Source organism: Hyla sarda, chromosome 8 (assembly GCF_029499605.1).
Source record: "Hyla sarda isolate aHylSar1 chromosome 8, aHylSar1.hap1, whole genome shotgun sequence".
Taxonomy (NCBI): domain Eukaryota; kingdom Metazoa; phylum Chordata; class Amphibia; order Anura; family Hylidae; genus Hyla; species Hyla sarda.
In genome coordinates, this window is record NC_079196.1 from 133,278,524 (window position 1) to 133,305,294 (window position 26,771).

Here is a 26,771-nt window from a genome sequence, read left to right on the forward strand (position 1 = left end):
ACAACCAATTGTCATCATTTATCGAGCGTTGATACATCTTTGTAATACAGATACATAATAACATTTCTCTTCTTATCTCTATATTCCTCCTCCACATATCTTTCTTTAGCAATAGCGCATGACGCACGGGGCCATGCCTGGGCAGATGCCAACAAATCATATGCTTCTAAAATCCCTTTATGCTGTTTAAGAGCCTCAGACCATAAATCTTGATGTAATCTACCCTTTTCAGGCAAATTGCATATAGACATAAATGTTTTAATTTTGTCAAGACACTTCTTTCCCTCACGGTGCATCACTATGTCAAGTGGCTCTTCACACATTGTGATTGGTTGTTTGATTATTGTGTACGTATATATTAGCATATCTAGTGTCCATTAATTTCTTGGCAGAAGTTTCTCTACTGGGAAATTCCAGAGTTCTCTGTTTGTCAGATATTTTGTCTTTTTACTCCTATCTCAGTTTTATCGCCGTCATGGCAAGGCCTCAATCGTAGTCACAAGCATATTGCAAGCTGATGTATATGGGTTAAGGGGTAGGTAACAGATATATGGCATCTGTGATGGCATATTAGTATTAGTATATTGATCATTCATTAGAAACAAAAGGGTCAACTCTAACACCAGCATGCCCTATGGCTGTCCGTGCATGCCCGGAACAACAGTTTTGCAACAGCTGGAGGTGTACTTGTTAGGAAACACTGCCCTAGCTACTGTCTGTGCCAGGCAGGACAGCAAAGCTGTGTCTAATGTGGCTCAGACTGTCCCTCTGACCACTGGTCTGCAGCCTCCTGTTAGATAACAGCAGCCATTCTGGCCCATCAGTTAGTGGCAGTGATTGGTAGAGGCCAGGACTTACAGGCACATCCCACGTATTCTACGAGTTAAATAAACAATTGGTATCTCAGGCAACAGATCATCTGTATGAATGTAAAGAACTCAATTTCTGCATTAACACTAGAGATGAGCCAGTAGAGCTCCGCAAACCAGGATTTAAAGCAAATTTTGGGGTGGATGCAGCTCGCAGAACTATTGAACTTTGCCAGGTTTGACTCATGCGAACCCGGCAGTGTGCGCAATAATTCCATAAGGGATAAGGAACACACAGTAGGAGATTTATCAAGCTCCATAGTAGATTTTTTTTTGAATAAAAAAGTTGCACATTTTTTTTTTAACTTTGCCGTGGCCATGTATTTATCAAATGTGATAGTTGTTATTTATGAAGAAAAAAAGCATCATCTCCATTTAAAAGTTGCATATGTATTCCAGGTTCCTGGCTTACAGGAAGTCCATACGTCCGCAGAAAAGGAAGTTAACAACCACTTTAACAACTGTTCTTGTTCTGCATCATGAAACAAAGCTACTACATTAATGTTAATGCTCATTATAGAAAAAAATTATTATAACTAATAACTCAATTAATTTTAAGGTGGAAAATACACACTGCACACCTTGTTAATTTTAGGACACATACATGCTGGTGTACCCTCTAAATTTTTTAATTAATGTTGTGTTAAAATAGAATAAGGCACAAAATAATTGTGTAACAATTTTACAGACTACGTAAATATCCGATATGTGACACTAACATTTTTCCTTAAAAAAAAAAAGAAACATCCATAGCAATACACAATGCACATCCATAGTAATACACAATGCACAATACACATGCACACTTTGGGGTGGGTAACATACCATGCCAGATCTTTTTAGTTATATTTGTGGCTTCATTGTTTATGTGCCTGTTGGTGCTGTGCTGTCTTCCTGCCTGATGTAAAATCCGGCCTCAGTGCAGCGACGCAAGACTCTGCCCACCAACGTCATAAAATGCGGGCTCAAAATTAAACAAAAAAGCCTCCAGAGTACGGATATTCATGGTGCGGCATAGTATGTTTTTCTTTTTTTTTCCGTTTTCTGAGAAGGGTGGATGGGTTGTTGCGGGATAGTTGGAGTGCAGCTATTTAGTGCCAGGCCAGCCAGTCAGGTTGTCACACGATGCGGTACGCCCCCCCTCCTCGTCACTCTCTAGCAATGCTACTAGTAATAAAGGGTAGATATAGAACTTCGGCTATTAACATGAGGGAAAACTTTTCTGCTTTAAAAATGCTATTGTAAGCAGGCTTCGGGGGTTCTGCTTATGTGTGATTTATTTATCAAGGTCGTGTAACTATTTGATAAATAGTTTGCACGTAAGTAAAAAAAAAAAAAATGTCATATAAAAGCCATACGTTTGAAAAGAATGAGAAATCTCCTTCACAGTGTTTTGGCACCCACAAGTACCGGGACACTGTGATGAGGTCAGGGTACACCCACCATACCTTGCAGCTATCACATGACCCTAAGTTAATAAAATGATTTGCTGGTTTACGTTTGAATCAACTCCCATGCAGGTAGAACACAGCCTAAAAGAAACAGATAAAGCCCCAAGTCCCTTGTGAAGCCACCATTTGGGAGAGATAGAGCTGAGGGGGAGCAAGTACTGTTGAGAGCTTTCAAAAACTTTAATGTACACAATTGCACAGCAAGCTGACCACAGCAGTAATCTATGGGCTGATCTCACATAGGGACCTCCTTCTGTCCTATCAGTACCCGCAGAGCAGAAGTCTGTTGGTGCACTTAAAATCTCAGCAAGCAGTAATCCATCCCATAAAATATGTATGTAGCAAATTGAGCAAAGCAGTGGACTGACCTATATTTTAGCAGTTAAAGGTGTTCAAACCGGAGACCACCATTTTAGTGTCAATTATGTGTAATTACTTTAATATTACAACATTTTCCTACATAACAACGTAGTTATAAGCATTGACAGTGAGAATTGACCAGTAAATTAGTGAAAAATCATCCCCAAAAGATAAAAATCTTTTACAATTTCTTGAAAAGGAACTGTTGGATGGGGTCAATCCCTGCCATGTCCTCTGCCAGTGAGAATGTTGGTGGCAGTACCAACACCAGTACAGGTAGCAGCAGCAGCAGCCAGGTGCCTGGTGGTGGTAGAAGCATCCTCATCAGCAAGCAAAGGTTCCTACTGTGTTATAGAGGATAGTGTTTCCCTTGTGTACTGGTTGACTGGTCTTCTCAGGAGGCTAAAGAAAAATCAGACGATATGATGATCAGTCAGCTGTCAGTGGATTGCTTATCATCTACAGTTACATGGCTTACTCCTGGACAAAGCCCCAGGGCAAAATGTGTCGGAGGTGTGGTGGGTGACTACGGAACAGGGGCGGTCTCTGTATATCTGTTTACTAGCCGGTCATGGACCGCTTTTTATGGTTCTCAGCTATTTGCGAACTCTCATTGTGCTTGGCACTGCTTAAGGAGACCATTCATATTTACTCATATATATTTATTTGTCACAGCACACTTCTCTTGCATTTTTTGCACAATTGCACTTATCTATATTTCTACCTAGTCCTGCCATATACATCTGTGTGGGACTACTGTATTATTGTTTTTGTTTTGTATACTTGGCCATGACTTATTAGTGCTACATAGCCTTTATCATATTTGATTCTTTACCCCTACTTTCCCTAGTCCCCACCTTTTTCTGTGTCCATGCCTCTTGCTTTTAACCTATTTTTTGTATTATTTTCATAATAAAGATTACCTTTTTTTTATATATGGTCTGTTTTTGAGTGGTCTTTAAAGGACATCTGTAGTTCAATATAACTTATCCCCTATCCGAAGTTATAGATCACAGGGGGTTCCGAGCGCTGGGGCCAACCACAATCTCCTGGACAGGGCCACGGCAGTCTGCAGGAAGTGCAGTTTTGCCCCCAGCAGACACGCCCCCTTCATGTATCTCTATGGGGTGCATGGAGGGTGCGTGTTAGCCGCCACGTCATGCGGGGATGGAACGCCCCCTTTGCAGCATACTGCCACGGCCCCATCCAGGAGATCCCTTCTTTATGTTGGTGGTAATTCTTTCACATTGTAAAAAGAAAAAAGAAAAAAAAACACTTCTTTACTGTGTACAGGTTCCTGTTGCAGCTTTTTGTATTTTTAAAATTTAGAAAAACAATATCTTTACTGACGTCAAGCTCTTCACTATTTTGAGGCACCGTCACCAATCTTGCTGCAGCTTCATCACACCCAAGCGAACAAGATTGTTGGCCAGCAATGTGGAAAAACTCACATTTGTTAAATTGAATCAGTCATTGGATCAGTGTGGAATTTAAACCTCCTGTGCCAGATGCCATTGATGGGACAGTACTACTTCTACCCCTTCTGTCCACTACTTACTATAACTCCCACATGTCTGCTGCCACCAGTCCACCACCTCCTGCTGTACCCTTGGATCGAGTGGGGGCTTTTCAAATGTGATTGACCGGGCTGCTATACACTTTGCCAAGTGTCGACACAAAAAGATACAGGATATGTTGGTATACACTCTTTCTTGGCTGGAAGCTCTGGTGCTCCCAAAAGAGTTCTACTTTATTCAGGAAGAAACAGCTGGTTTTAACATTGCAAAGTAGGAGGGTAAATTATGACATCACAATTAGCATATTACATTCTGATTGGTTGTTCAAATATTGTGTTAGCATATCTAGTGACCATTAATTTGTTGGAAAAAGTTCTCTGCTTATCAGATGTTTTCTTATTCTCACATGGAGGCGTCTCAGGGCCTCCGTTTGGAGTCACAAGCAGATAAGATTCTGATTATATGGTTGAAGGATAAAATTATGCGTCATCCTATATGCTGATAAGTCATTTGTGGCGTAGCTTCTAGCTTGAGATTTCTTCAACGTTCCACGAAGTCCGATGTATAGACGTCCTGTATTCAGAGTCTCCCTCTCAAGGCTCTAGTCTTAGTGAAAAGGGCAAAGCGATAAGATGAAATGTTTTGTATTTAGCATTCTGGGCTGTCTGGCGTTGATCCAAGGTTATTCAGGAAAGAGGTGCATAGTTCAACAGATAGAAATGCATTCAGCATTAGAAATGACATATAAATATATCAGTATTAATATATATATATATATATATATATATATATATATTGATTGACAATTGAAAGCAAATAAAAACAGTTTATGGGTTGAGGGTAGCTTAACAAATATTTTCCTCGAGCATCAGCAATGGCATATTGGCATATTAGTATTAAGATATTGATCAGTCATCAGAAACATAAGGGTCATCCTTATCAATTTCCCCCTAAAAGATATTTGTTAAGCACACACGACATAAAGTAGCTAAGAAAGAAAACATTATGCAAAACAGAAAATGGGACTTCAAGTATCTGTGGGGGAAAAAAAACAAGGAAGAAATAAGGAGTTCAGCTGCAGTTTTTCTTTTTTTTTTTTTTTTATGTATTACTGCAAATTACCATGAAATTATATATCACTTAATAAACCATGATGTATTTACAAAGGATAGGATCCATGGACATAAAGTATATATTGTTCATGACTGACTATAAAGGGCATTGTAGCTAGGACAAGAGAAATCCCAAACAAAGCTGATATGGTGCTTGAAAACATCATATTGTTTTGAAAAAATGTAAAAATGTAATGTTAAAATCATGTGTCATGGGTGATACAGTGTACAGCTTTTATACACAAGGTGAATATAATATGTATGTTTGTGTAATGCGCTATTTCATTTCAATCATTATTGGAAACTGACTCGAAATGAAGAAGAGGTAAAATGCTCCCCACTATCACATTCTGAAGAACATACCTTTAATTTAAAATAAATGGACCACAAATTGTGTGTACTTTTACGACACATAACCAATGTGCAAACATAATTATGCAATTTCACCTCCAGTGTATTAACGTGTCAATACTGGTTGTAAACCATTAATGAATATGTACTAACAATTATTTAGATGACCACGGTAGGAAAAAAAATGTCTCGACTATTGAATTAAGAAATTCAGCTGCTAGTCCGGAACTTCTAGTCCGGCACTCAGATGTAATGTCTTAAGCTTCTAATTTTCACTTTAGTTACAATTCAGTTATTATTACTTAGAATTACATTTTGACCTTGGATTGGTACAAACTGCTATGAGATTTTGATAATAAGCTTTCACAGTGAGCTAAAAAGGAAAATATTTACATAAGCCATCAAATATGTGACAAGCAAGTTCCCCCCCCCTTTTTCTAAGTGTTAAAATACACAGCTCTGCTTCCTATATTAGAAATTATTTAGAGAAAATATGTATTACAATGTATCTCTATTTTCCTCACACACTTATTTCCATTGTGTCCACGGCACAGTATAGTACAGTCAGACATAGAATATACTTATAGTGGCCCACCTTAGGCAGTCAGATGAAGTCTACTCATATTCTCTGAGACAGGCAAGATATGCAAATAATGAAGTCTGTGTAAACTCTTTTTGCCTTGTTGAAACCTGAAACCACCCAATATACGGACATTACTACACACATTCCTTCTGTTTAGCGTATGAGGTCGCGTATGTTAACATGGGGTACAAGACTGCTGGCATCCACAGTTTCTTACCAACTTTCAGATACCGTCTTTGTCCTGTACCACCTCTCTTCTTCTTCCATTGGTCTCTCTCGGTTCCTGCAAGAGACATAACTAGAAAAAAAATCCACACTCCCCATACACCTGTACACTTTGTACCATAGTTGTGGGGAGATGGCAGCCTCCCTTACCATTCAGTCCCCTTGGCTTTTGGGGCTTGCTTTCTTCATGTTGGTTTATCTTTACGATGGCCACTTCCTCAGGCCACACTTTGATTTGAACACTTGAATTGCCAACTACAGATTGGTTCGCCCCAGGATTCAAAAAAACCTTCTAACTTCAATAGGCCCATACTTGTGGACGGTAATAAAAGTGTACCCATACTCATTGTCTCACCTTCAAATATCTTACATATATCAGTGAATATCTTCAACTCTACTTCCTGAACCACCGCTCAGATTGAGTGGTTTATTGTAGTAGAACTTCATTCTGCGTGTGGTCACCATATATCCTGTCTTATGTATTACATCTTTACATTATTTGGAACAAGTTTGCATTTATAACTCCGCATTAACCATGGATTCTCTGATTTTTGTTTTGTTTATTTTTTTATCATAGCTGTTGAATTCTTAACCTCATAAATTCAAAACAATTTTAATCATATCTGAGAGTAGCAAAACTGACAAAAGAGGAAGGAGAAAGAGAGAGAAAAAATGATTATACATATTATCATTATAAGGTTATCCATTCAAAATTGGTATTATTCAAATAAATGCAACATAGAAAGTATAAATATATCACATTGTATATGCAGGTCCTATAAACATATTCAGTTTATATATATATATATATATATATATATATATATATATACAGTGGTCCCTCAACATACGATGGTAATTCGTTCCAAACGTCCCATCGTTTGTCGAATCCATCGTATGTTGAGGGATCCGTGCAATGTAAAGTAAAGGAAGCTGTACTCACCTGTCCCTGTCTCTCCGGACCAGGTCCTCACCGCTCCCGATGCTGTCCCAGGGGCTCCCGATGCTGTCCCGCTGCTCCGGTGTCTTCTTCGCGATCCTCCGGTGTCTTGGGCATCTTCTGCAGGGTCCGGGCCTTGCTTTCTGGTGACGTTATTACGCTGCTGCACCGGCGCAGCGTGCGTAGTGACGTAATAACGATGCCGGAAAGCAAGGCCCGGACCCTGGAGAAGATGCGCAAGACACCGGAGGATCGTGAAGTGGACCCGGAGCAGCGGGAATAGGTAAGCGAACCTGCCAGGGATGCTTAAACTGCTATCCGACAACTTTATTTTTTGATATGTTGTAGTACTTATGTACTACAACATATCTCTAATATACATTTTTATTATTTTTTTTTTCATTAAAAAGGTTTAATTTACATTTAAAAACCGGCCACTGAAAAAGAACTGATTTTGGAGTGGCAATCAGTCCTTTTTCAGTTAGGCTGCACTCGCTCCCTGCCTGTCAATCAGACAGGCAGGAGCGAGCACATTGGCTCCCCGGCCACTGGCTGGGAGGCCACTCCTCCCGCACATCACCGCCGCCGCCTCGTTGCCGCCGCTGTCCCTGCACGCCCGCTGCTGGATTCTGCAGTAACTGCAAGTGTAATGAGGGAACGGGGTATGCGGGGCGGGAGGGAGGAGGGAACGGGCTAGTGCCATAGCGGGGGGGGGGGGGGGTGAACGGGCTAGCAAAAAATAAAAAATAGGATGGTGGGAGCTACCCTTTAAGCATTTTGCGCTGTCGGATAGGCCATCGTATGTCGATTTTATCATATGTCGGGGCCATCTTAGGTCGGGGGGTTACTGTATATATATATATATAAATATATATATATAAATATATATATATATATATATATATACATTTTCTTCAAGTGTGATTTTTGTTTTTCAAAAGAGGAGGCTGTCAATCTTCCTGTAAACCCCACCTTACTCCTCCCAAACCTCTATGTCACCAGTCGCCGCCCCTTTGAGCCTGGCCCTCTGCTTTCCCTAAAACTAGCTCATTTGTCAAAAACCTTTGAGTGTCCAGCATCTCACTGGATTTCTGCGCTACTTTACAACAAGAGACATACAGGACAAATGTAACATGTAACAATACCGACATACAAAACACACAGGGCCCACATAACACACATGACCTACATTCAAACAAAAAAAAATGCAAAAGAAAAGAAAGAAAAAGCTGATTTTAAACATTTATCAATTGAATAGTGATCACTTTTTTCCTTTTGTCTCATTTTATTTTTCTTGCCCAAACTTCTTCTTTTGTTACTCCTGTAATATAATCAGACAATTAATCACATTTTCTGATAGATTTCATTTTTTGGCATGGCATCCATCCGTGTAACTGTGAAGACAAGGAAATTAATGAAATATCATCAAACGGTTCAATCAATACCACGCAGATATCCTCTCTTCCAACACCAAAATTAATTAAAACACAAACAGTTTCATAGAGGAAACATTCACTGGTCATTTCCCATACATTCCTGATTAATCAATACACATCACACATATACAACATATTTTCTATCACAAGACCCCTTTATGAACGTAATCACATGACTACATACACCCAACTTTCCCAGAGACCTAACACATTATCTGCATTCCATTCACTCATCTCCCTCATTGAACCAGGGGAACCCCAAGTTCCCCCCTAACACCTTCAGTACTTTCCTGAACAAAGGATTAAAGGATTAACACTGTTTCATCACTTCAACAACTTTATTGGACTTTCTACATTCCTGTACCATCATAACACTTACACGAACACTTCCAGCTCTGCTCAACCCTCCTGCATCTTCTGCAGCATCATCCACCTAAACAGCAGCAGTCACCTTTTTCATTTTCCTTTGCTTTTCAGCTTAAAACTGTATACAAATATTGTAAATAACATAGCTGTATATGACTACCTCTATCCATTAACCATCAGTATATTCCAAACTTTCAACTAACTTAATTTTCACATGCTTTTCCCTTCACAAATCACCTGCTTTTCCATCAACACGTTGAATCTCTATTTCTGACAACAATCTCTCTCTAATCCTATTATCACGATGCCGGCTGGCAGGTAGTGGATCCTCTGTGCCAGAGAGGGATTGGCGTGGACCGTGCTAGTGGACCGGTTCTAAGCCACTACTGGTTTTCACCAGAGCCCGCCGCAAAGCGGGATGGTCTTGCTGCGGCGGTAGTGACCAGGTCGTATCCACTAGCAACGGCTCACCTCTCTGGCTGCTGAAGATAGGCGCGGTACAAGGGAGTAGGCAGAAGCAAGGTCGGACGTAGCAGAAGGTCGGGGCAGGCAGCAAGGATCGTAGTCAGGGGCAACGGCAGAAGGTCTGGAAACACAGGCAAGGAACACACAAGGAACGCTTTCACTGGCACTAAGGCAACAAGATCCGGCAAGGGAGTGCAAGGGAAGTGAGGTAATATAGGGAAGTGCACAGGTGATTACCCTAATTGGAACCACTGCGCCAATCAGCGGCGCAGTGGCCCTTTAAATCGCAGAGACCCGGCGCGCGCGCGCCCTAGGGAGCGGGGCCGCGCGCGCCGGGACAGAACAGACGGGGAGCGAGTCAGGTAGGGGAGCCGGGGTGCGCATCGCGAGCGGGCGCTACCCGCATCGCGAATCGCATCCCGGCTGGCAGCGGGATCGCAGCGCCCCGGGTCAGAGGACGTGACCGGAGCGCTGCAGCGGAGAGAGAGAAGCGAGCGCTCCGGGGAGGAGCGGGGACCCGGAGCGCTCGGCGTAACAGTACCCCCCCCCTTGGGTCTCCCCCTCTTCTTGGAGCCTGAGAACCTGAGGAGCAGACTTTTGTCAAGGATGTTGTCCTCAGGTTCCCAGGATCTCTCTTCAGGACCACAACCCTCCCAGTCTACTAAAAAAAAATTTTTCCCTCTGACCTTTTTGGCAGCCAAAATTTCCTTGACCGAGAAGACGTCCGAGGAGCCGGAAACAGGAGTGGGAGGAACAGATTTGGGAGAAAAACGGTTGAGGATGAGTGGTTTGAGAAGAGAGACGTGAAAGGCATTAGGGATACGAAGAGAAGGAAGAAGAAGTTTATAAGAGACAGGATTAATTTGACACAAAATTTTGAAAGGACCAAGATAGCGTGGTCCCAACTTGTAGCTAGGGACACGGAAGCGGACATATTTAGCGGAGAGCCATACCTTGTCTCCAGGGGAAAAAACGGGGGGAGCTCTTCTTTTCTTATCCGCGAACCTCTTCATGCGTGAAGAAGCCTGTAAGAGAGAATTTTGGGTCTCTCTCCATATAATGGAAAGGTCACGAGAAATTTCATCCACAGCGGGCAGACCAGAGGGCAAGGGGGTAGGGAGGGGGGGAAGAGGGTGACGGCCGTACACCACGAAAAATGGGGATTTGGAGGAAGATTCAGAGACCCTGAAGTTATACGAGAATTCGGCCCATGGAAGGAGATCTGCCCAGTCATCCTGGCGGGAGGAAACAAAATGTCGCAAATAATCACCCAAGATCTGGTTAATTCTTTCTACTTGTCCATTGGACTGGGGATGATATGCAGAGGAAAAATTTAATTTAATCTTGAGTTGTTTACAGAGAGCCCTCCAGAATTTAGACACGAATTGGACCCCTCTATCCGAGACAATCTGCGTAGGCAACCCGTGAAGACGAAAAATGTGTACAAAAAATTGTTTAGCCAACTGAGGCGCAGAAGGAAGACCAGGAAGAGGGATGAAATGTGCCATTTTGGAGAATCGATCAACGACCACCCAAATAACAGTGTTGCCACGGGAAGGGGGTAAATCAGTAATAAAATCCATACCAATCAGAGACCAAGGCTGTTCGGGGACAGGCAGAGGATGAAGAAAACCAGCGGGCTTCTGGCGAGGAGTCTTATCCCGGGCACAGATAGTGCAGGCTCGCACAAAGTCCCCAACATCCGTCTCCAGAGTCGGCCACCAATAGAAGCGGGAGATGAGTTGCACAGATTTCTTGATGCCCGCATGACCTGCGAGATGGGAGGAGTGACCCCATTTGAGGATTCCGAGGCGTTGGCGTGGAGAAACAAAGGTCTTTCCTGGAGGAGTCTGCCTGATGGAGGCAGGAGAAGTGGAGATCAGGCAGTCAGGTGGAATGATGTGTTGCGGAGGGAGATCAACTTCTGAGGCATCCGAGGAACGAGAGAGAGCATCGGCCCTAATGTTCTTATCGGCAGGACGAAAGTGAATCTCAAAATTAAATCGGGCAAAGAACAGAGACCACCGGGCCTGGCGAGGATTCAGCCGTTGGGCAGACTGGAGGTAGGAGAGGTTCTTGTGGTCGGTGTAGATAATAACAGGAAATCTTGATCCCTCCAGCAGATGCCTCCATTCCTCAAGTGCTAATTTAATGGCTAGAAGCTCTCGATCCCCGATGGAGTAGTTCCTCTCCGCTGGAGAGAAGGTCCTAGAGAAAAAACCACAAGTGACAGCATGCCCGGAAGAATTTTTTTGTAGAAGAACAGCTCCAGCTCCCACTGAGGAGGCATCAACCTCCAATAGGAAGGGTTTGGAAGGGTCAGGTCTGGAGAGCACGGGAGCCGAAGAAAAGGCAGACTTGAGTCGTTTAAAGGAGTCTTCTGCTTGAGGAGGCCAGGACTTGGGATCAGCATTTTTTTTGGTTAAAGCCACGATAGGAGCCACAATGGTAGAAAAATGTGGAATAAATTGCCTGTAATAATTGGCGAACCCCAAAAAGCGTTGGATAGCACGGAGTCCGGAGGGGCGTGGCCAATCTAAGACGGCAGAGAGTTTGTCTGGATCCATCTGTAGTCCCTGGCCAGAGACCAAATATCCTAGAAAAGGAAGAGATTGGCATTCAAACAGACATTTCTCAATTTTGGCATAGAGTTGGTTGTCACGAAGTCTCTGAAGAACCATACGGACATGCTGGCGGTGTTCTTCTAGATTGGCAGAAAAAATTAGGATATCGTCCAGATATACAACAACACAGGAGTATAACAGATCACGAAAAATTTCATTGACAAAGTCTTGGAAGACGGCAGGGGCATTGCACAGTCCAAAGGGCATGACCAGATACTCAAAGTGTCCATCTCTGGTGTTAAATGCCGTTTTCCACTCGTCCCCCTCTCTGATGCGGATGAGGTTATAGGCGCCTCTTAAGTCCAATTTAGTGAAGATGTGGGCACCTTGGAGGCGATCAAAGAGTTCAGAGATGAGGGGTAAGGGGTAGCGGTTCTTAACCGTGATTTTATTAAGACCGCGGTAGTCAATGCAAGGACGTAGGGAGCCATCTTTTTTGGACACAAAGAAAAATCCGGCTCCGGCAGGAGAGGAGGATTTACGGATAAAGCCCTTTTTTAGATTCTCCTGGACGTATTCGGACATGGCAAGAGTCTCTGGGGCAGAGAGAGGATAAATTCTGCCCCGGGGTGGAGTAGTACCCGGGAGGAGGTCGATAGGGCAATCATAAGGCCTGTGAGGAGGTAGAGTCTCAGCTTGTTTTTTGCAGAAAACATCCGCGAAGTCCATATAGGCCTTAGGGAGACCGGTTACTGGAGGAACCACAGAGTTACGGCAAGGGTTACTGGGAACCGGTTTTAGACAGTTCTTGGAACAAGAGGGCCCCCAACTCTTGATCTCCCCAGTGGACCAATCCAGGGTTGGGGAATGAAGTTGAAGCCAGGGAAGTCCAAGGAGAATTTCTGAGGTGCAATTGGGGAGGACCAAAAGTTCAATCCTCTCATGATGAGATCCGATGCTCATAAGAAGGGGCTCCGTGCGGAAACGTATGGTACAGTCCAATCTTTCATTATTTACACAATTGATGTAGAGGGGTCTGGCGAGACTGGTCACCGGGATGTTGAACCTGTTGACGAAAGAGGCCAAAATAAAATTTCCTGCAGATCCAGAGTCCAAGAAGGCCACAGCAGGGAAGGAGAAGGCAGAGGCAGACATCCGCACAGGCACTGTAAGACGTGGAGAAGCAGAGTAGACATCAAGGACTGTCTCACCTTTGTGCGGAGTCAGCGTACGTCTTTCCAGGCGGGGAGGACGGATAGGACAATCCCTCAGGAAGTGTTCGGTACTAGCACAGTACAGGCAGAGGTTCTCCATACGGCGTCGTGTCCTCTCTTGAGGTGTCAGGCGAGACCGGTCGACCTGCATAGCCTCCACGGCGGAAGGCACAAGAACAGATTGCAGGGGACCAGAGGAGAGAGGAGCCGAGGAGGAGAAACGCCTCGTGCGAACAGAGTCCATATCTTGGCGGAGTTCCTGACGCCTTTCGGAAAAACGCATGTCAATGCGAGTGGCTAGGTGAATAAGTTCATGTAGATTAGCAGGAATTTCTCGTGCGGCCAGAACATCTTTAATGTTGCTGGATAGGCCTTTTTTGAAGGTCGCGCAGAGGGCCTCATTATTCCAGGACAATTCTGAAGCAAGAGTACGGAATTGTACGGCATACTCGCCAACGGAAGAATTACCCTGGACCAGGTTCAACAGGGCAGTCTCAGCAGAAGAGGCTCGGGCAGGTTCCTCAAAGACACTTCGGATTTCCGAGAAGAAGGAGTGTACAGAGGCAGTGACGGGGTCATTGCGGTCCCAGAGCGGTGTGGCCCATGACAGGGCTTTTCCGGACAGAAGGCTGACTACGAAAGCCACTTTAGACCTTTCAGTGGGAAACAGGTCCGACATCATCTCCAGATGCAGGGAACACTGGGAAAGAAAGCCACGGCAAAACTTAGAGTCCCCATCAAATTTATCCGGCAAGGATAGGCGTAGCCCAGGAGCGGCCACTCGCTGCGGAGGAGGTGCAGGAGCTGGCGGCGGAGATGACTGCTGAAGCTGTGGTAGTAACTGTTGTAGCATAACGGTCAGTTGAGACAGCTGTTGGCCTTGTTGCGCTATCTGTTGTGACTGCTGGGCGACCACCGTGGTGAGGTCAGCGACAACTGGCAGAGGAACTTCAGCGGGATCCATGGCCGGATCTACTGTCACGATGCCGGCTGGCAGGTAGTGGATCCTCTGTGCCAGAGAGGGATTGGCGTGGACCGTGCTAGTGGACCGGTTCTAAGCCACTACTGGTTTTCACCAGAGCCCGCCGCAAAGCGGGATGGTCTTGCTGCGGCGGTAGTGACCAGGTCGTATCCACTAGCAACGGCTCACCTCTCTGGCTGCTGAAGATAGGCGCGGTACAAGGGAGTAGGCAGAAGCAAGGTCGGACGTAGCAGAAGGTCGGGGCAGGCAGCAAGGATCGTAGTCAGGGGCAACGGCAGAAGGTCTGGAAACACAGGCAAGGAACACACAAGGAACGCTTTCACTGGCACTAAGGCAACAAGATCCGGCAAGGGAGTGCAAGGGAAGTGAGGTAATATAGGGAAGTGCACAGGTGATTACCCTAATTGGAACCACTGCGCCAATCAGCGGCGCAGTGGCCCTTTAAATCGCAGAGACCCGGCGCGCGCGCGCCCTAGGGAGCGGGGCCGCGCGCGCCGGGACAGAACAGACGGGGAGCGAGTCAGGTAGGGGAGCCGGGGTGCGCATCGCGAGCGGGCGCTACCCGCATCGCGAATCGCATCCCGGCTGGCAGCGGGATCGCAGCGCCCCGGGTCAGAGGACGTGACCGGAGCGCTGCAGCGGAGAGAGAGAAGCGAGCGCTCCGGGGAGGAGCGGGGACCCGGAGCGCTCGGCGTAACACCTATCAAGCAATTTACAAAAATCTACTCCTACCACTTGCACACACCTGACCAGAAAACACCAATTTCCTCAACACAATGTACACAGCCATTTTTCCACTCAAACCACCATATAACAAAACCACCAAGGAACATTCTTTAGGGGACACTAATGCAATTAATCCTACTCAACAACTTAATTTACAACACAGACACACTTCTCACACAGCCATACTGTTACTCAATGCGCTCCTGCCTCTCACGCTGGCCGTGAGAGCATGGTCCCCTTACCTTCTGCTGCCGACTGGGCTGGGACTCGCATTGCGGGACGCACCCGCATGCGAGCCCCAGTCCGTCACTCTCCGGGTGTTTCCCCTGCCTCTGCTTCCGCCTCTCTGCTCCGACGCGAGTGTCCCCGTCCCTTAGGGCGTGCGCGCGCCGGAGCTTTAAGATTTAAAGCTCATTAGTGTAACCACCTGTGTCTTGTTGATAAATTCCTCCACCCTCCTCAGTTCTCTGCCGGATCTTTGTTGCCTTGTGCCCTAGAGAAAGCGTTCCTTTGTATTGCCTTGCTGTGAACCAGATCTCCTTCTCTTGTGACCTTGACCTTGCTTCTCTGCCGCCTGCCTACTGAACTTCTGCTACGTCCCGACTACGCTACTGTGCCGCCTGCCCTGACCTACAGCTATCCTGACTACAAGTTGTCTCATCCCTTCTGTGCTTCGCATCTCCTCAGCCCACAGGCCACATTCCGTTCTGTTCACCTGCCCCGTCCTCCATCTGCTCAGTCCCAGCACGCGCGGTCCCGCTCTCTAGGGTGCGCCCGCCGGGTCTCTCAGATTTAAAGGGCCAGTGCACCATTAATTGGTGCCTGGCCCAATCTGTTCCAATCACTCCCTAAACACATATATACCCACTTCTCCTTCCTGTCCTCCCTGGATCTTGTTGCCCTTGTGCCCTGAGAAAGCGTTTAGTGTGTATCCCTAGCCTGTGTATCCCTAGACCCTTTGCTGTTACCCCTGACTACGAACCTTGCCGCCTGCCTCGACCTTTTGCTACATCTGACCTTGCCTTAGCCTTGTCCTTGTGTACCGTGCCAGTCTCAGCTTGTCAGTAAGGTCGAGTCGCTATCAGGGGATACGACCTGGGAGTTACCGCCACAGCAAGTCCATCCCGCCTTGTGACGGGCTCTGGTGAAAACCAGTAACTCCTTAGAACCGGTCCCCTGGTACGGCCCACGTCATCGCCTCACTGACACAGAGGATCCACTACCTGTATCCTCCCCGCATACCAGTCCGGATCCTGACAGTAGATCCGGCCATGGATCCCTCTGAGGTGCCGCTGCCAAGTCTCGCTGACCTCACCTCCGTGGTTGCCCAGCAGTTGCAGCAGATTGCCCAACAAGGACAACAGCTGTCGCAGTTAACCGCCATGCTCCAGCAGCTTCTGCCTCCACAGCGTCAACCATCTCCTCCGCCAGCTCCAGCTTCTCCTCCACTGCGTGCTACCTCCAGAGTCCGCCTGTCTTTTCCTGAGAAATTCGTTGGGGACTCTAAGCTGTGCCGTGGGTTCCTGTCCCAATACAAAAAAAATATGGAGAAAAACTTTTCCAGGTTAAACCCCCCCCAAAGGACAAGGGGGAGAAAAAGTTTAGTCTCAAGGGGCGACATGCCTTCATTACCATGAGAACTGTGAACTTCTGGAACAGTCTACCTCAGGAACTGGTCACAGCAGGAAAAATTTACAGCTTTAAAACAGGATTAGATGCATTCCTGGAACAAAATAACATTAATGCTTATGAAGAAATATAAAATGCCATCCCTTCCCCAATATCGCGCCACACCCCTACCCTTTAATTCCCTGGTTGAACTTGATGGACATATGTCTCTTTTCGACCGTACTAACTATGTAACTATGTAATGTTCCCTGCACCTCGAGATGATGTCGGACCAGTTCCCCACAGAACGGTCTAAGGTGGCTTTCGTGGTCAGTTTGTTGTCTGGAAAGGCCTTGTCCTGGGCCACACCGCTTTGGGACCGCAACAATCCTGCCACTGCTTCTATCCAGTCCTTCTTCTCCGAAGTACACAGTGTCTTTGAGGAGCCAGCCCGGGCTTCCTCAGCCAAGACGGCTCTTCTGAATCTCGTTCAGGGGAGCTCTTCAGTGGGCGAATATGCCATACAGTTCCGCACCCTCGCCTCTGAGCTCACCTGGAACAATGAGGCCCTCTGCGCGACCTTCAAGAAAGGTTTGTCCAGACACATCAAAGATGTTCTGGCCGCACGAGAAATTCCTGCTACCCTGTCTGAACTTATCCAGTTGGCCACCCGCATTGATATGCATTTCTCTGAAAGACATCAGGAGCTCCGCCAAGAAAAGGATCTTGTTCGCACCTATCCTCGACTGGGCCACTGGGGACATTAAGAGTTGGGGACCTTCCTGCCACAAGCGATGTCTCAAGTCGGTTCCTACCAGTCAAGTCTCCATCGCTACACCATTGCCAGGCCTTCCTAAGGCCTATCAGGACTATTCTGATATCTTTTGTAAAAAGCAAGCAGAGGTCTTACCACCACATAGACCCTACGACTGCCCTATCGACTTGCTTCCTGGTACCACACCGCCCTGTGGTAGGATTTACCCACTCTCCGCTCCAGAAACACAAGCCATGACTGAATACATTCAGGAAAACCTAAAAAGAGGTTTTATCCGGAAATCTTCTTCTCCAGCCGGAGCTGGATTCTTCTTCGTTGCCCAAAAAGACGGATCTCTACGCCCCTGTATAGAATATCGTGGTCTTAATAAAATCACAGTGAAGAACCGCTATCCTCTGCCACTCATCTCTGAACTCTTTGACCGACTGCGTGGAGCAAAAATTTTCACCAAACTTGATCTAAGGGGCGCTTGTAACCTCATCCGTATTCGAGAAGGTGATGAATGGAAAACCGCCTTCAACACTAGAGATGGACACTTTGAATACCTTGTCATGCCCTTTGGACTTTGCAACGCCCCTGCAGTCTTTCAGGACTTTGTCAATGAGATTTTTCAGGACATGCTGTATTCCTGTGTGGTAGTCTATCTTGATGACATCCTCATTTTTTCCTCCAACCTAGAGGAACATCGCCTCCATGTCCGTCAAGTGCTCCACCGCAGGCAGAGGAAGCCTTTAACCACCTCAAAGCCGCCATTCACCTCTGCACCAGTCTTGTCCATGCCAGATCCTCTGAAGCCATTCTTCCTTGAGGTTGATGCATCCTCAGTTGGAGCCGGAGCTGTCCTTCTTCAAAAAAACGCTAAGGGAAAAAACATCACTTGCAGATTTTTCTCCAAAACTTTTTCTCCTCCTGAAAAAAACTATTCTATAGGAGACCGTGAACTATTGGCCATTAAGTTGGTACTTGAGGAGTGGAGAAATATTCTCGAAGGATCCCTTCATCCCATCACCATCTACACAGACCACAAAAATTTGTCTTATCTTCAATCCGCCCAGCGGTTAAATCCTCGCCAGGCTAGATGGTCGTTGTTTTTTTCCCGTTTCAATTTTCAAATTCATTTTCATCCTGCGGACAAGAATGTCAGGGCTGATGCCCTATCACGTTCCTCCGATGCCTCAGAATCCGAAGCTCTTCCTCAGCACATCATACCTCCTGAGTGTCTGATCTTCTCTGCTCCTGCTTCTCTGGTGCCAATTCCTCTGGGAAAAACTTATGTTCCTCCACATCTTCGCCTCCAGACTCTCAAATGGGGTCATTCCTCCCACCTGGCTGGTCATGCTGGAATCAAAAAGTCCATACAATTAATTGCCCGACACTATTGGTGGTCTTCCCTGGAGAAAGATGTGACCAATTTCGTACGGGCCTGTACAGTGTGTGCACGTGACAAAACTCCACGCCAGAAGCCAGCTGGTCCTCTCCTTCCTCTGCCTGTGCCTGAACAGCCATGGTCCCATATAGCTATGGACTTTATCACTGAAGTACCTTCATCTCATGGCAACACTGTCATTTGGGTGGTCGTTGAGCGCTTTTCCAAAATGGCTCATTTTGTCCCGCCTCCGGGTCTTCCTTCTGCGCCACAATTGGCGAAACAATTTTTTCTGCAAATTTTTCGTCTCCACGGGCTTCCCACGCATATTGTCTCTGATAGAGGCGTTCAGTTTGTCTCAAAATTTTGGAGGGCACTCTGCAGTCAATTAAAAATCAAATACATTTTTTCTTCTGCTTATCATCCTCAATCCAAGGGACAAGTGGAAATAGTTAACCAGATTTTTGGTGACTACCTGCGACATTTTGTCTCCTCCGGTCAAAATGATTGGGTCGACCTTCTGCCCTGGGCTGAATTCTCGTACAACTTGAAATAAATTCTGAATCTTCCTCCAAATCTCAATTTTTTTTGTGGTGTACGGCCGTCATCCTCTTCCCCCCCCCCCTCCCCATTCCCACTTCATTGAGTTCCTGCCGTAGATGAATTGACACAGGACTTCTCCTCTATATGGAAGGAAACTCGAAAGTCGCTCCTACTGGCCTCATCTCGCATGAAGAGACATGTGATAAAAAGAGAAGAATTCCCCCTGTTTTTGCCACTGGTGAAAAAGTGTGGCTCTCTGCCAAATATATCTGTTTCCGTGTCCCTAGCTACAAGTTCGGTCCTCGGTACCTCGGGCCATTTATAATCAAAAATCAAATCAATTTTGTTTACTACAAGCTTCATCTTCCCTCTTCTCTTCGTATTCCCAACTCTTTCCATGTTTCTCTCCTTACACCTCTCATACTTAACCATTATTCTCCCAAGGTCACTGTTCCCACTCCTGTTTCTGGCTCCTCTGATGTCTTCTCTGTCAAGGAAATCCTCGCCTCGGGGTTGTCCGAGGTAAAAGATTTTTTTAAATTGATTGGGAGAATTGTGGTCCTGAGGAGAGGTCCTGGGAGCCGGAGGCCAATATTTTGGGCAAGGAGCTTATCCACAAATTCCTTGGTTCCAAAAAGAGGGGGAGACCTAAGGGGAGGGGGGTACTGTAATGCCGAGCGCTCCGGGTCCCTCTTCTCCTCCGGAGCGCTCGCGGCGTTCATCTCCTGTTTGCAGCGCCCAGGTCAGACCCGGAGCGCTGCTCTGATTCCCCCGGCGGGGATGCGATCCGTGTGGCGGGACGTGCCTGCCCACGGGTAGCATTCCGCTCTGTTCACCTGCCCCGTCCTCCGTCTGCTCAGTCCCGGCGCGCGCGGTCCCACTCTCTAGGGCGCGCGTGCGCCGGGTCTCTAAGATTTAAAGGGCCAGTGCACCATTAATTGGTGCCTGGCCCAATCTGTTCCAATCACTGCCTAAACACATATATACCCACTTCCGCTTCCTGTCCTCCCTGGATCTTGTTGCCCTTGTGCCCTGAGAAAGCGTTTAGTGTATATGCCTAGCCTGTGTATCCAGACCCTTTGCTGTTGCCCCTGACTACGAACCTTACCGCCTGCCTTGACCTTTTGCTATGTCTGACCTTGCCTTAGCCTTGTCCTTGTGTACCACGCCAGTCTCAGTTGTCAGTAAGGTCGAGTCGCTATCAGGGGATACGACCTGGGAGTTACTGCCACAGCAAGTCCATCCCACCGCAGGGCTCTGGTGAAAACCAGTAACTCCTTAGAACCGGTCCCCTGGTACGGCCCACGTCATCGCCTCACTGACACAGAGGATCCACTACCCGTATCCTCCCCGCATACCAGTCCGGATCCTGACATACGGATTCATAAAATCAGCAGACTTACCGTGTTTTCAGTGGGGTTGATCGCTCCCCTAGTTTGGGTAATAATGGGTTGCCTCGGGCAGCTCAAAGTGTCGCTCCACTGTATTCTTATCTTCCCTCGAGCGTGGTTCCGCCATCCCGCGCTGCCACCAACTGTCAAGGATGGATCGAGTGGGGGCTTTTCAAATGTGATTGACTGGGCTGCTATACACTTTGCCAAGTGTCAACACAAAAAGATATACACCATACAGAATATGTTGGTATGCACTCTTTCTTGGCTGGAAGCTCTGGTGCTCCCAAAAGAGTTCTATTTTATTCAGGAAGAAACAGCTGGTTTTAACATTGCAAAGTAGGAGGGTAAATTATGACATCACAATTAGCATATTACATTCTGATTGGTTGTTCAAATATTGCGTTAGCATATCTAGTGTCCATTAATTTCTTGGAAAAAGTTCTCTGCTTATCAGATGTTTTCTTATTCTCACATGGAGGCGTCTCACGGCCTCTGTTTGGAGTCACGAGCAGATAAGATTCTGAGTATATGGTTGAAGGATAAAATTATGCGTTATCCTATATGCTGATAAGTCATTTGTGGCGTAGCTTCTAGCTTGGGATTTCTTCATCTTTCCACGAAGTCCGATGTTTAGACGTCCTGTATTCAGAGACTCCATCTCAAGGCTCTAGTCTTAGGGAAAAGGGTAAAGCGATAAGATGAAATGTTTTGTATTTAGCATTCTGGGCTGTCTGGCATTGATCCAAGGTTTTTCAGTCATTAGTAGTTTGCAAACTCAGGAAAGAGGTGCATAGTTCAACAGATAGAAATGCATTCAGCATTAGAAATGACATAAATATATCAGTATTAATATATATATATATATATATATATATATATATATATATATATACCAGATACAGGCGCAGCACTCCAACAAAATAAGTGATTTAATATCTCATGTCAGCATTACAACGTTTCAGCTCCTCCTGGAGCCTTTTTCAAGCATATGTATATGCTTTTTCAAGCATATATATATATATAGATTGATTGACAATTGAAATAAAAATAAATAAAAACTGTTTATGGGTTGAGGGTAACTTAAAGGGGTACTCCGCCCCTAGACATCTTATCCCCTATCCAAAGGATAGGGGATAAGATGTCAGATCGCCGCGGTCCCGCTGCTGGGGACCCCCGGCACTGCGGCACCCTGCTGTCATCACTGCACAGAGCGAGTTCGCTCTGCACGTAATGACGGGCAGTACAGGGGCCGGAGCATCGTTACGTCACGGCCCCACCCCTCGTCACGTCGCGGCCTTCCCCCCTGCCATAGACTTGTATTAAGGGGGCGGGCTTTTTCAGCTTTTTGTACAAAACTATTTCTTTTGGGACACCAATCCTGTTGCAGCTTCAAAGAAGGAATATTTTTTTCAAATGCTTGGAAAAATCCATGGCATCTTCACTTGTCAGAATCAAAACCTGTTGCTACTCCCAAAAAAGCATCATTTTTGGAATGCTTGGAATAAGCCATTGTGTCTTCAGATTCCTCTGTGTGCATTTTTTCACAGGAATTAATCTGCCAACAACCAGGGATACTTTATGCAGCTTCATTTTAGTGTTAATAAGCATACAAAATCCGCTAGCACAATAAACAAGCGGTTAGTTACCATGGATTAATGCATTTGGCCATAACTTAGCCTTAAAACTACTTTAACCCCTTAAGGACCGGGGGTTTTTCCGTTTTTGCATTTTCTTTTTTTGCTCCTTGCCTTAAAAAAATCATAACTCTTTAAATTTTACACCTAAAAATCCATATTATGGCTTATTTTTTGCGCCACCAATTCTACTTTGTAATGACATCAGTCATTGTGCCCAAAAATCTACAGTGAAACGGGAAAAAAAAAATCATTGTGAGACAAAATTGAAAAAAAAAACGCCATTTTGTAACTTTTGGGGGCTTCCGTTTCTACGTAGTACATTTTTCGGTAACAATGACATCTTATCTTCATTCTGTAGGTTCATAGGATTAAAATGATACCCTACTTGTATAGGTTTGATTTTGTCGTACTTCTGGAGAAAATCATAACTTCATGCAGGAAAATTAATACGTTTAAAATTGTTATTTCTGACCCCTATAACTTTTTTATTTTTCCGTGTATGGGGCGGTATGAGGGCTCATTTTTTGCATTGATAGGACTTATTGATCGCTTTTTATACATTTTTTCATGATATAAAAAGTGACCAAAAATGCACTATTTTGGACTTTGGAATTTTTTTGCGCGCACGCCATTCACCGTGCGGTTTAATTAACGATATATTTTTATAATTCGGACATTTCCGCATGCGGCGATACCATATATTTTTATTTTTATTTACACAGTTTTTTTTTTTTATGGGAAAAGGGGGGTGATTCAAACTTTTAATAGGGGAGGTGTTAAATGATGTTTATTCACTTTTGTTTCTCACTTTTTTTTTTTCTGCAGTGTTATAGCTCCCATAGGGACCTATAACACTGCACACACTGATCTTTATCATTGATCACTGGTTTCTCATAGGAAACCAGTGATCGATGATTCTGCCGCTTGACTGCTCATGCCTGGATCTCAGTCACTGAGCAGTCATTCGGCGATCGGACAGCGAGGAGGCAGGTATAGGTCCTCACGCTGTCCTGTAAGCTGTTCGGCATGCCGCGATTTCGCCGCGGCTATCCCGAACAGCCCACTGAGCTAACCGGCATGCTTTCAGTTTCACTTTAGACGCGGCGTTCAACTTTGAACGCCGCGTCTAAAGGGTTAATAGTGCGCGGCACAGCAATCAATGCCGCGCGCTATTAGCCACAGGTTTCAGCCGTTGTTAGAGGCCGTGGCCCCGCGTTATAGATCGGGAGTGGACACATGACGTTCCAGTACGTCATGTGTCCTTAAGGGGTTAAAACAACTTGAATACATTCCTAGAAGTGTTATACAGGGTTTTAGACCTTTTATGCAGTGTTATTCAGGTTCAGAAATGTATTTAACCCGATAACGACCAAGGACGAGTATAGACGTCCAGGTTGGCGGGCGTTCCCGCACCTGGACGTCTATACTCGTCCATTCTTCTCGTGGGTGCTGCCCAGTGCACCCACGAGATCGCGGCAGGGACTTGGCTGTATCACACAGCCGGGACCCTGCTGCACTGCCAGGACCGAAGTAAACTTCGGTCCCGGCAATTTTAACCCTTACAGCCGCGGTCGGAAGTGACCGCGGGCTGTAAGTGTTATGACAGAGGGAGGGAGCTCCCTCTGTCACTCCTGCAGCACCCCGCATCGCGATCGCGGGGTGCTGCGTGTAATACGCGGCTGGCCGGGGCCTGCCGCACTGCCGGGAGTGAAGTTCACTTCACTCCCGGCAGTTTAACCCTTACAGCCGCGGTCAGAAGTGACCGCGCGCTGTAAGGAGTTCTGACAGAGGGAGGGGGCTCCCTCTGTCTCCTCTGCAGCACCCCGCAGCGCGATCGCGGGGTGCTGTGTGTGGCCGCACTGCCGGGAGTGAAGTTCACTTCACTCCCGACAGTTTAACCCCTACAGCCGCGGTCAGAAGTGACCGCGCGCTGTAAGGAGTTCTGACAGAGGGAGGGGGCTCCCTCTGTCTCTCCTGCAGCACCCCGCATCGCGATCGCGGGGTGCTGCGTGTAATACGCGGCTGGCCGGGGCCTGCCGCACTGCCGGGAGTGAAGTTCACTTCACTCCCGGCAGTTTAACCCTTACAGCCGCGGTCAGAAGTGACCGCGCGCTGTAAGGAGTTCTGACAGAGGGAGGGGGCTCCCTCTGTCTCCTCTGCAGCAGCCCGCAGCGCGATCGCGGGGTGCTGTGTGTGGCCGCACTGCCGGGAGTGAAGTTCACTTCACTCCCGACAGTTTAAACCCTACAGCCGCGGTCAGAAGTGACCGCGCGCTGTAAGGAGTTCTGACAGAGGGAGGGGGCTCCCTCTGTCTCTCCTGCAGCACCCCGCATCGCGATCGCGGGGTGCTGCTGCATACCTGGGCTGCCGGGGGTCCTACAAAGACCCCCAGGTCTGCCCTGGGTATTGCCTGCCAGTGAAATATGCTGCCTGCTAGTGAAAACTGGCAGGCAGCATATAACTACAATGCTTTGGAATACTAAGTATTCCAAAGCATTAAAAAGTGTAAAAATAAATAAATAAATAAAATAAAAGTGTAAAAATAAATAAAAATGTAATAAAAGTGTAAAAAAAATATATATATTAAATATACATTTATTAAATGAATCTAATAAAAAAAAAAAGCATAATGTGTAGGATCGCATTGGCGGACATCCGCAGCATGTAATATGCTGCGGATGTCCGCCACGTGATCCTACACATTATGCAGCAGTCACGGTAATTAGCTCGCTGCTGCGGCTGGGTAGCTTTGTGCGTCCACTCATAGCGGCGGATTTTCCGCCAGCAGTCATGAGCGGACACACTGAGCTACCCAGCCGCAGCAGTGATGGATATATTCGCCATGAGCGGGTGCTTATTCCCACAACATGGCGGATATATCCATCAGGAGCCTTAACTGTCACAGACAGACGCGTTATACTGCCAGCCGACCAGCCAATAACTTGTAGGGGTGCGGTATATAAATGGGGTCACTTGTGGGGGTACTGTTCTGCCCTGAAAGCCAAATGGCACTCCTCTCCTTCTGAGTCCTACCACGCGGCCAAGGAACCATATATGGCCAAAGCGGGGGTATTTCCGAACATGGGACAAGCAGCTAAATAAAATATAGGGTGCATTTCTTTCAATATCAGAAGTGATGTACAAAAAATATGCCCCCCAAATGATGCATTTGTGAAAAATTGCAATTTTCGAATTTTTAACACTGACTTTGTAATAATTCCTGCCAAAAAACTATGGTGTTAAAATACTCACTGTACCCCCTAGCGAATACCTTGAGGGGTCTAGTTTTTAAAATGGGGTCATTTGGGGGTTGTTCCTATGTTCTACTACCTTTTAATTTCTGCAAACCTTGCATAGCACATAAAAAAAATTTACTTTTCAAATTTTCAAAATTTTCAAAATTTCAAGTTAAATTGTTAGGGTTCTAACTAATTTAAAATGTTAATTAAAAACTAAAAAATGACGTCAAAATAAAGTAGACATCTGAAAGTATACGTTTCATGAACTATTTGGTCAGTAAGTATAAATATATGCAACCAATTAGTGTTAAAATAGCAAAAAATCGTAATTTTTTGTAAAAATTTCATGATTTTTTGCATTGTAAAAAAAACTACAAATGATATCGGCTACTTTTACTATGTACATGAAGGACAACTTGTGACAAAAAAACAATGTCAGAATTATCGTGATTGGCAAAACGTTACCAGAGTTATTCTCTAATAAAGACAGACATCCCCGATTTGAAAAAACAGGCCTGGTCTTTCAGGGGCGTACAGGTTTATTTACATTGGTCCTTAAGGGGTTAATGTAGAGCTCATAATAGAACACACAAGGTTAACTGGGAACTTTCACACCCCAAGAGTAAAATATAGAAAATCTAAGCCAAAATAATTTTTCTCAGTCCCCAATGTACCACTCAATCTAAAAGGTAAGTATATGATGGATATGTGAGCCACTTTTAAGTGGAAAGATCACCTAGGCCAATATTTATATATTACATTTATTACTGGACAACACAGGGCCCTGCGGCTTATTGCATTATTATTTTATTAATATTTTGTTGTCCAGCTATAAATATATAAATATTGGTCTACATGATCTCTCCACTAGAAAGTGGCCTATATATCCATTATGCACTCAACCTTTACATTGAGTGGTACATTGGGAAAAGGTATTTTGGCTTAGTGTTATACATGTCTTTTGAGTTTTTTTTCATTGCCAGTTCAGGAAAACGAGATTCACATGAACCAAACATTTCCAAAAGTTTGGTGAGCTTATCTCTAACAC

General features: G+C 45.6%; 1 protein-coding gene across 1 annotated transcript in view; it reads left to right on the plus strand.

The window, feature by feature from the left end:
* Nucleotides 1–26,771, plus strand: part of LOC130284872 (glutaminase kidney isoform, mitochondrial-like) — a 1,293,621-nt gene that overhangs the window by 734,694 nt on the left and 532,156 nt on the right. The window lies entirely within an intron of this gene.